This window comes from Gadus macrocephalus, chromosome 13 (genome assembly GCF_031168955.1).
Source record: "Gadus macrocephalus chromosome 13, ASM3116895v1".
In the NCBI taxonomy this organism is placed as follows: domain Eukaryota; kingdom Metazoa; phylum Chordata; class Actinopteri; order Gadiformes; family Gadidae; genus Gadus; species Gadus macrocephalus.
In genome coordinates, this window is record NC_082394.1 from 19,362,121 (window position 1) to 19,372,845 (window position 10,725).

At 43.3% G+C, this 10,725-nt stretch overlaps 1 long non-coding RNA gene across 1 annotated transcript; it reads left to right on the forward strand.

Moving 5' to 3' along the window:
• The first annotated feature begins 7,218 nt into the window (after window positions 1-7,218).
• On the forward strand, window positions 7,219-8,688 carry LOC132471277 (uncharacterized). Its single transcript, XR_009528811.1, has 2 exons — window positions 7,219-7,377; window positions 8,404-8,688. It is a non-coding gene; the product is annotated as an uncharacterized LOC132471277 (long non-coding RNA).
• Window positions 8,689-10,725: the final 2,037 nt, after the last annotated feature.

Sequence of the window (10,725 nt, forward strand, 5' to 3'; positions counted from 1 at the left end):
ACGGGGGGGGCCACAGGGGGGCCAGGGACATGTCTAAAGGGGCACTGGCCCCTGTAGGCCCCCGTGTAGAATCGCCATTGATGGCCCGTGTTGTAGCAATGTTCCCTACCATGATAAAAGCACCCTGCAAATTCGTAGGCTGTGTTTGTACTCGGGGTATATCCGTCTAGGAAGGATGGTCCATGTTGAACCTCACGATTGAGAGCACGGTGAATCTCCACAATCCAAACCAAAACTCCAGGCAGGTTGTCAGCCCGACATCTAACCCAGAGCGCCCTCCATTTAAATAAATAAATTAGAATCAGTTAAATTACTATCTATTGCTTAATAAGTCGTGACGTGGGGTATTTGCATTGGATTGGGCCACTGGTCGGGCTGAAAGCAGGAGGAGGAGGAGCGTTGTCCAGGTCCGGATCTATTTGAACAAAACTAGATGCAGATGGGTTATCTTTCTCCCAACCCATTTCCTTATCTTGTCTTGCCTTACTTATCTTTCTGTTCGTTAATTCACCTTCTTGCCATTTGGCCATAAAACATTAACAAAATATCATAATATAAAAAATCAGCATTTTCAATATTAGGCAACACACTTCAGTTGTCCCTGTCACGTTGTCAGTCGGGGGTCAGTCGGGGTCAGTCAGGGTCATGTCATGGCTGTGTGATATGGTTGACCATTAAACTGGTTGTGATAGATTGTAATAATCGAGTATCCACTGTCTACAATAGCCCGTTGTTTAAAATAACCATATATAATTCTTTTTTTATTTATTTATTTTAAGCAATGTTCTTCTCCCTTGGAGGACAAAATTAGTCATATTATATATTGAAATATTGTCCCTAAGGACCATGCGGGTCTGGTATACTATCACATGCGTCGCCCCCCCCCCCCACACCCCTTGACAGCCCATGGGCCCAATCCAGCCCATGTCATGTGTGATGGAAAATCTACATGTTATGTACAGGGTCTTATAAAATATAATTCTTAGTGTTTCATGTGATGTAATCTGGTTTCACATCCCGTTCTTGGAATCTTGCTATTCTGCAAAGTCTTCTAAATATGTAATTCTTAGTGTTTCATGTGATGTAATCTAGTTTCACATCCCGTTCTTGGAATCTTGCTATTCTGCAAGGTCTTCTAAATATGTAATTCTTAGTGTTTCATGTGATGTAATCTAGTTTCACATCCCGTTCTTGGAATCTTGCTATTCTGCAAGGTCTTCTAAATATGTAATTCTTAGTGTTTGATGTGATGCAATCTGGTTTCACATTCCGTTCCGTATTGTATGTAGTTTGGTTTAGACCTGTTTAGACCTGGGTGATAAGGAACAGCCTCAACCACCTTTTTAACCTCTGAAGAAACTTCAATCAATAGATTAACATCTGGTTAACAAAGGTTTCTGGTTTATCGGGGCCAACTGCCCTCAAGGATCCGATCTAAGTGTATAAAAGCTCCTGACTTTAGCTACTCAGTGGACCTTTTCCAAGCGTGCCTTTAGTATATGAAGTACCACGCACTGAGAACTCCCATCTGAGGCCTCCGATTATTGTAATGTATGCCTGTTTTTATTGTTTATTGATACATGTTGTGATGTATCTTTGATGTTACTTTTTAATACAAATATATATAACCACTAATTGTCAACAGTATTGTGTGCTTTTTGCATTTAAACATCTCATCTGTCTTAGACGCAAACTCTGAAATAGAAGTTGCCGCGACACATGTCAGTTTTTTTTGCAAGGGACAGATGTTGGGCTGAGTCGGGATTATAGAATCCCTTCACTTCTTTGTCAGAAGCTACGGTTAACATGCAAAACTTCTAATTTCAAAGCAACAATTGCCCCATCAACATAGCTGTATTACAATAATTTTTTTGAACCACAGTTCCTCGACCTCCGCTAATTGTCCATCATAAAACATTCTGGCAGTAAAATGCAAATAATCTGTGCGCATGTATTGTATTTCTGGCTGGTTCTGCATGCGATGTTGTGCGTTTGTTATCAGTATGTCAGCTATTGACCCCGGTCCCTCTTGCAGCAAGTCCCGTGAATAAAAGCATCCTGGTGCGCGTGAAACACACAAGTATGCTTGGATCATATGGCTTGTATCGGAGGCAACCGTGAGGCCTATGTCAGTGCAAATTACACATTAAATCTAGCTGATCAGGTTGTAAGGCTGGTGAGAACCATACAACAATCATTTGGATGTGGTGCTTGTGTGCGTTTTGACGCTGAGCCTACCATTTCGCGTGTTTGTTGTGTTTGTGTTATGGTGCTCATACCTCCTCCTTGGACCTGGCCTGCTCCTGCGTCCCGTCAATGCGAATGCCCCCTTCCACCTCTGCCTCTTGGATGATTCACAGTCACTTCACGGGAAGCTGCGAACTGCCAGTCGGCCCTTCCATTGTCTATGTCGATTATTTTTGGAGAATCGTTGGACCAATGATCCATTGCGCCACAACGAAAGCAGACCTGCCTCTGTTTTTCCCCACTTTCCTGTGGTCGTCCTTGCCGTCCAGCGCCTCCACGAACATTATATCAGCTTGGTCTCTGCCGGGAATGTCGCCTTGAATGCGACCCCACCGTAGGCCCAGTTTGACTTGGCGCACTTCGCCGATGGGTGATGGGCCATTTCCAGAATGGCTGTAGCGAGGGATTCCCCTCCCACTGCAGATGGGTCCGGGAGACATTCTGCTATGTCCTTCATGTCACTGGGTCTCTAGCTTTCTATTAAATCCTGTTATTTGTTAGTTTTAATCCGACTGTACATTACTTTGAAAGGATGAACCTGCAGTTTTGTGATTTAGACCTCACTCCCAGAGGTCCACGGTGCAATGTTTCTTTTCACCACTGGGATGCTGACGGCGCTTCCCGCCTCCTTTGGCGGCCCTCAGTCAAATTTTGGGTTCCTAAATTGGCCCTCAGCTGTCAAAAGTTTGAGAACACCTGCTCTAAAGGTACGTTCTGAAAAGTCCGCTGAGTAGCTAAAGTTAGGAGCTTTTATACACTTAGATCGGATCCTTGAGGGCAGTTGGCCCCCAATAAACCCAAAGCCTTTGTTAACCAGATGTTAATCTATTGATTGAAGTTTCTTCAGAGGTTAAGAAGGTGGCTGAGGCTGTTCCTTATCACCCTTTGCTTCTCTACGCTCCCCAGGGGGTCAAGTAAAACAGGCCAGAACCAAACTACATACAACACGGAAACGGAATGTGAAACCAGATTACATCACACTACATTTTAGAAGACCCTGCAAAATAGCAAGATTCCAAGAACGGAATGTGAAACCAGATTACATCACACAAAACACTAAGATTTACATTTTAGACGACCCTGAAGCCTGAACGTAACATGTAGATTTTCCATCACACCGCCCACCCTGGTTTGTGTTGTGATTGACAGCACTCTCAGCACAATTGTCAGCCCATGATTGATCGACAATGACAAACATAGACCAATAGACCAATTCCCTTTTCGGATTCAGATTTCCCGTCTTCGATAACAGACTGCATCGCCTCTGCGTCTTCCAACACTCGAGCTGTCACTATGGCTGCGTCAGCTTCTCTATGAAGGGTTAGCACTTCCAACTCTGTGTCTAACCTTATAGTTTCCAATTTATCTTGAGCGTCTCTAGTGGCTCTTTCTGCTTCCCTAACAGCCTTTTCCAATTTTAGCTTAGCCTCCTGGCTAGCATATGAAGCTCTCACCTTTGCTGCTTCTGCTTCAGCCCGGGCATGGGCTGCGCTTACTGATGATGCTGTTGTTTTGTTGCTCCTAGCACTGCCGACAGCCGACCTTTTGCTTGTTGCCATCGCGACCACTTCAAAACATCCAAATGCTGCCTTTTCACTGTAATGTTCTCGTGCAGAGTGTCGAAACTCTGACGGTTTAGCTCTAAACACTGAGCTAAACCGTAGCCAATGAAGACAGAGTCGTAGTAAGCTTGGCCTTTTATGAATCCATGATTATCTTTATGGACGGAAATTCCTGTTATTGACCGACCACAAGCCGCTGTTGAAAATGTTGGGGCCTTAGACAGGTGTGCCAACCCTGGCCGCTGCTAGTTTACAAAGATGGGCTCTAATTTTGGCAGCGTATAGATACAAAATCCAATACAAGAAGTCAGAGCAGCATAGATTACCGATGCCTTATCAAGATTACCAGTGAAGCCTGATGTAGACGTGGTGTCAAACCCAATTTACAGAGTGTGAAACGTTTATTATTTTCATCAGTTAAAATTTGTTATGCTATCACAGTATTGATACTACATTGGAAGGTAAATGCATTTTGTTTTGTTTTCATAGGCTACATGCAGAGCCTGTTAAGATCAACACCACCAGGCTTTATGAAGACATCTTGTCTGTTGTCTGTTTCCAGGTATGCACCAAAGTGTAATATATAAATAGCAATCTTGTGTTTCAGTTTATATTAATGCAGTTGTTTATCATTTTATTAAATTACTGTATGTATTTGTTTTGTAATGTTTAAGAAATAATTGTGTTCTTTAGATAAAAAATAATTATTTTGATATAAGAGAGAGCGGCGTGTTGCCGTGAGACAGAGAGCCTGTAAAGATCAACACCACGCTTTATGAAGACATTTTGTCTGTTGTCTTGTTTCCAGGCCTTCTTAAAAATAAAGAAGATAAAAAGCATGTTGTTTTCCATCAGTTCTTCACTGAATGACCACCGTTACACTTGTTTGCCTTTGCGCACATTACCAACATAAACTGAATATTTATCTGTATTCGAGAGATGCCTCAGGCACTGTGTTGTTTTAACAAATTTGACTATGCATACTATTACAATTATAGTATGTTGCTTAGTTGTTATTGCCAACAACGTGATTAAAAGCTTGCAGGATCGGCCATTTCTTCGCTGTTTACTTGGTTTGCGCACGCACTATTCTCTACACAGCGCCCCCTACAAATTCGTAGTAGATATTTTACAACACTGTCGTAACAACTTGTTGACGACCCTTCCCCATACACTTCTACGCTAGCCATGTGCATTTTTTTCCAAAGAAGCTGGCGAATGCGTGGAGCCATGTCCGAAGTAGATGTTCATAAAGTGTAGACAAGGTTATACGTTTTTAAAATGATGTTTTTGTATTGCAATAAACATAAATCCATCCTTTTTTATTGTTGATGGGGAGAATTTATATCCTAGATAATAATTGTTTTATCTTTGGTTGAACAGAACAATCAGTGTACGAGTGTTGGCCAACATAATATATAACGATAGCACCGACAGTCGCCTCTTTGGTCCCTTATCAGTCGATTGATCCATGATGAATGCAACAATTGCCTCGCAACTGGCTGTTTATATCTAGCCGGTGCCATGTTTGGGGGTGTGTCTGTGCCGTAAAGCATTTTCAAAACTACAATCTGACTACATTTTCGAGGCGCGATTGGATACTTCCGCTGCGTCACATCCGGATTGTGTCGGTCCGAACAGAGCAAGTTTCATATTCGCTTTTTCCTTGGAGAATCACACGATAATGGTAATATTTCCACATTAATTGATAAAATAACAGGGGATGGGGAGGGGGGATGGCTGTTTCAGAAGGGACATTTTAAATCCAAAGGGGGATGGCATCCCCCCTCAACTCGAGTGCAATCCATGTAGGAACAACTGCAAAAATTAACAGTTGCAATTCCAACTTCTAAATTAACCAAAACTAAAGCAACAACAACCTGACAGTGCAGAGAATCTATGGCAACAGAGATTGAGTGTCGACATGTTTAGGATAGGCTGGTTTAATTGTTTTTTAATTGTTGTTTTTTTCCGGTATTTCCTGTCTACAAATTGTTGCTGCATTTAAGAAGCAAGAAAATGCAGCAAAAGGAATACAAGTTCAGTCTTGCCCTCTATGGCCTTGTCCTGCAGTGACGTCTGTCAAAATGACTAGTTCTAGTTTGTAAACAGGGTAGAAAGGGAATATGGTCCCGCATGTTAATGCTCAAAGTCAACATTGACATTGTGTGGGGGAAGCGACAAGGGGCAATGAAACACCCACCAAACGACCCAGAAATGGTTGTAGAACCATCAGAATAACTCTCAACCGGCATAATTAATGTAATTTTTTCCAAAAATGTTGCATAGTGTGTGCCTTTAACATTGTTGGCTCAACGGGCGAGGGGCAGGCCTATGGAGTTAGAATCATGCCAAAACCCCACACACACAAAACGTGTATTACTCACGCACAACGATTCACACGCACACAAAACGTGTTTTACTCACAAGCATGATATATTTCTTTGATAGGTACATTTCTTATTTGCAAAACAAAATGCACTAGAACTGCAAGCAGTTATACAGGGGTCCAAGAGATGTGCATTTCGCCGGCACAACGCAAAGCATGTGTTCAAAACGCTACCATGAACCTGTGGATATAAAGGTTTTGACTGTGGGAGGTTCGGTGTGGGAGATATATCCCTAAACGTGTTTTCAGAACATTCCTTTGGCCAATTAGGAGATATACAATTTCCTCGTTTATGGCGCCGCCTTGTGGCGTAATTTTCCAAAGTGAATTTTCCTCGTGGCGAAATATTCAGATTTTTTTTTCGAACGCCATTAAAGTGCGTATTGGAAGTTAGATACTGCAGTGAAGAATCATATAGGAAAAAAAATTGAATAAACGATTTTTTAGTTTTTATTAATAAATCTACACTCCAAGTGGCATCTTGAGCCGTTTTTGTGATACAATTTTACTTCCGCATCTCAAACGCTCGTTTTCGAGCGTGACGTAGGAATTGGTAGACGGACGTTCTAATCATCATAGACTACATAGGCAACATAACAACAATGGATAACAGTTTCGGACCACTTCCGTACAATTTTGAGCCAGCTAGCCGAGAGGGAGAACAGCAACCACCTAATAGGGGGAGACACCATATGGCAATAGGAGCAAGGGCGTCAGTTTGTTTTTAGAAGTGGTGGGGACACAAACCATAAGCTTGAGTGTGGTCTGAAAAGTGCTTGGTACCCTTATGTAAGCTATTCATCCATTCAACGCTGCATTACAATATGCTGTACAGTGTATTGTCAGGTGTTGAAATTATTCAAATACTGGTTCGGAAAATTAGTATTTGAAGCTTAAATCAGTATTCGGTATTCAGTATTTTTTCCACGTACTTGACTTTACCAGAGCGAGGGAGGGAGGCAAACTATAAGCGTCAGCGACACCAAGCAGAGAAGCGAGAGAGGTGGAGGAAGAATATCTTGTTTCCCTTTACTTTATAACACAACATTAGCGGGATCTCTGGAGGAAAAGTAATACTTAAAACCTTAGCTTAGTTGTTTGTTTACGTTCGCTGTACAGCGCCGCGCCAATCAACTGTGACTGGCTTGCTGCAGAGCGTGAGCGTCTTGGGAATACCCGGTCAATATAATGGTAGTCTCGCAAAGCCAGACCAAACTACAGCAAGTAGAATGGTCTGGAGCCACGCTACCTCGAGCCGTCTATCCGTGGGGAAACTGGGCGGGCCTGTTTTTATTTCTTTAAACCAATCACAATCGTCTAGGGCGGGGCTAAGCCCGGGAAGCAGCAGTTGTGTCCATGCAAAATAGTGCCGGGGGGGAAATTATTTTGACGGAACTTCTTGAAGTTCAGAGGCTGTCAGAAATGGCTCAATCCCAAACGCCACAAAAAAACATTAACGATGTATGTCGCCTATGTGGAGATCATTTTATAGATAAAAAGAACAAACATCGTTTGATTCTTTGTCACGATGATTTCAAGCCACCATACACTTTGGCCCTTGAGGAGCTCACGGGACCTATAAAAACGAACAACGTTTTAACATTTATATGTGATTCTTGTAGAACACTACTAAAGAAATACCGTAGGAGCTATTGTGAAGTGGAACGGATCGGTTCATTGGTTAAATCCATGTCAAACGCTCATGCCGCTGTCAGAGTGAAACGATGCGCCAAATCCACATCAACCGGCGATAATCGTGACCGCAAACGCATCGTCCCCGGGGAGAATCCTGCCAGACGGAGTCTCCAAGGTAATGTCAAAATAGGCTATGTTGTGGTCCTACCATTGTAATGAAATCAGAGTCAGTAATCAGTAATTACATTATATTAAAATTAAACAAGATTGGATGTCTAGTTCCACAAACAATTTCGAAAACTTGTCTGTAGGCCTATAGCCATTTACCACCAACTGCTATTCATGTGTCTCTTTGGAAAACAATGTTATACTGTCCAGAGATGTGTCCACGGAAAGAGCCAAACATGCCAACTTTACAGCGCCGTCAAAGTCCTCTTCAAAACTCGCCATACTGCCTAGTTTTCGAGTTTGAGGGGGAGCACAATACTGTAACGTCAGAAACCGGAAGGGGAGGAGTCGCGGCCAAATCGGCCGCTAAGCAATAGACGCTGTCCACTTCCGTTCAGCCAGACTAATATAATGGATATAATATGGACACATAAGACAATCAATATTCGGTATTTGTTATGGATTTATTGTACAAATTCCCTGAAAAGATGCACATTCCAGGATGAATTGAAAAGCTCCCGTAAGGGCTGAGATGGCAGAGAACAGCTGATTTGGAACGGAGCAACAGCTGTTCGCTTTCACGGGGAAAAACGAAGGAACTTCAACCTACTTAGGCCTACTAATTAATGTTCAAAAGCTATTAAATCTTCAACAAAATATGCAGATACTGTCAAAATCGGTTCCAGGGAGTATATAAGGATTATTAATGTTGTTTTTGATGGTGTTTTTTTCTGGAACGAGTATTCGAATATTCGCTCGTAAAAACCAACGAGAAGCCTGAAAAATGGCATTCGGGCCAGCCCACAGTTTGTGTTTTGGCTTGTTTTGCAAAACGGCGTTGGAAACACCAGGGTATTGGCTCGGGATATGTAGGCCTAATACTAATACACACAGGACAAAGAACAGTGTTGGCAATTTAACACTTATCTTGACTTCAACAAAGTTTACCAGACAAACAATGCCAGACTGTAAAGGGGGTACGAAATGAAACGAGGTACTGAGCATCAGCCTTTTGAAGACGAGCAAGGGCTGCTGGTAACATATGTTATGCTGCATTAAAAAAAGAAGAAAAATACAAGCACCCAGAGGAGAATTGCATCTGCCAAATCCTGACCACCAGTAAACACTTGCGAAGGACCAATAGACACTCGTTACAACATCATAAGAAAATTGTCCGCAAATAAAATCCCCTTCAGTTTAGGATAATCACACAGGTTATGCGAGAACATATTTATGTCAGGATAGGCCTACCGGGCTCCAAGTCGTCACATATCTCAATCAGACAAAACCCACTATAACCACATTGGCATAGCAATCGCACCGTGTGTAGCTGCTACTAGCTGCAATCTATAACAATGCATACTAACTGGAGCACCAACCAGAATCAGATCAAAATCGCTTAGGACCGTGGGTAACCTTTGGCCAGGTCATCACGATTCACGAGCAAACAGAACCAGCAGCAAAGTTTACGTAAACCAATTTCTTACCTAACGCCTCGTGCCCACTGCACCGTCAGTCAACGGACGTGGGAAGGCGTGGCTGACGGATGGGGGAGTAGTCTTTGCAGATGCATCCGTCAGCCAATCAAATCGGTTCGCCGGGTTCTTCCCGCTTCTTCCTGCTTGTTGCGAGGCAAGATGACCCGCTTTCCCGCTTTCCAGTATCGTCAGAGCCCGAGTCGCGTCACAGTGCTTAAATTTGCATACGCGATCTGATTGGATGACGGATCCGTCGCTGCCGAAAAAGTTGAACATTTTTCAACTTTCTGACGGTGGCGAACGCTCCAACTGAACGGACGGATCCACAATGCATTGCGCGTCCGTCCCCATGCAAAGTCAATGGGCAACGGACAACTGACGGAGGCAGTGGGCACGGGGCGTTATGTGGCCCTCCACATGCAGGCTAGATGACGTATCCATAATCAATATCCAGTGTCACAAACATGCTTTTTATAGGAAGCAAAAGGACCGGCTATTTTCTGAATAAAAATGTCAATTTTGGCTGTCTGTCTTGAAACTTCTCCAGTGCGTTCAACTTCACACCAAACGCAACGGGACGACAAGATCCCATACAAAGTGAACGTATAGACGCGTATCGGGCGAATTTTTTTGATTTGTCGCGCCACACTTGCGCTGTGCACAGGCGAGCGCGTTCACGAGGATTTGTGGCGCGACAAATTTAAACTTTGACACGAATTTCGCGTGATGACAGCCAATCAGCGTTCAACAGCGTGGCCACTGAGTGACATGTGTAGCGTAACAGCCAATCAGCGTTCAACCGTCAAACTCAGCGCAGTGCTGTCCGGGGTGTACTGCAGCATGGAGGAGAAAGTGATTGTTGCCGTTTGCGACTCTCGGAGCTCTATATATAATAGTATATAATATAATATAATTGTATATATAATATCACGGCCAAAAGCTCTGTGTGCCTCCGGATGGCCGTAGCACGGGGAGCTCATAGGGATTGGGCTTCTCGGGAGTCGGGGTTTGTTAACAGGTGTTGGGTCGAGATCGGTTTCCCCGTCGAGATGTGTTTCCCCTAGTCCCCGCCCCCGTCCGAAATTACCCGAAGAGCGAAGGAAGCGCGCGTACACAAAAAGCTCGCCCACGAGCTGCTGTGCTCGTACCACAGAGGCACTTTGGAGAGAGCTAAGGTTCAAAACGGACTTTCTTTAGCGAGTTTTATCTGAAGATGTTGTATTGTAGATTTCTATCAATAAAAAAT